Genomic DNA, 673 nt, shown 5'->3' on the forward strand with positions numbered 1-673 from the left:
GAAGCAATCCCTCTAAAATCAGGGACTAGACAAGGCTGTCCACTTTCTCCATACCTATTCAACATTGTACTTGAAGTTCTAGCCAGAGCAATTCGACAACAAAAGGAGATCAAAGGGATACAAATTGGAAAAGATGAAGTCAAAATATCACTTTTTGCAGATGATATGATAGTATATCTAAGTGACCCTAAAAATTCCACCAGAGAACTCCTAAGCCTGATAAACAGCTTCGGTGAAGTAGCTGGATATAAAATTAACTCAAACAAATCAATGGCCTTTCTCTACACAAAGAATAAACAGGCTGAGAAAGAAATTAGGGAAACAACACCCTTCTCAATAGTCACAAATAATATAAAATATCTTGGCGTGACTCTAACTAAGGAAGTGAAAGATCTGTATAATAAAAACTTCAAGTCTCTGAAGAAAGAAATTATAGAAGATCTCAGAAGATGGAAAGATCTCCCATGCTCATGGATTGGCAGGATCAACATTGTAAAAATGGCTATCTTGCCAAAAGCAATCTACAGATTCAATGCAATCCCCATCAAAATTCCAACTCAATTCTTCAACGAATTAGAAAGTGCAATCTGCAAATTCATCTGGAATAACAAAAAACCTAGGATAGCAAAAACTCTTCTCAAGGATAAAAGAACCTCTGGTGGAATCACCATGC

Source organism: Mus caroli, unplaced genomic scaffold (assembly GCF_978045245.1).
Source record: "Mus caroli unplaced genomic scaffold, Mus_caroli_1 scaffold_12, whole genome shotgun sequence".
Lineage (NCBI taxonomy): Eukaryota > Metazoa > Chordata > Mammalia > Rodentia > Muridae > Mus > Mus caroli.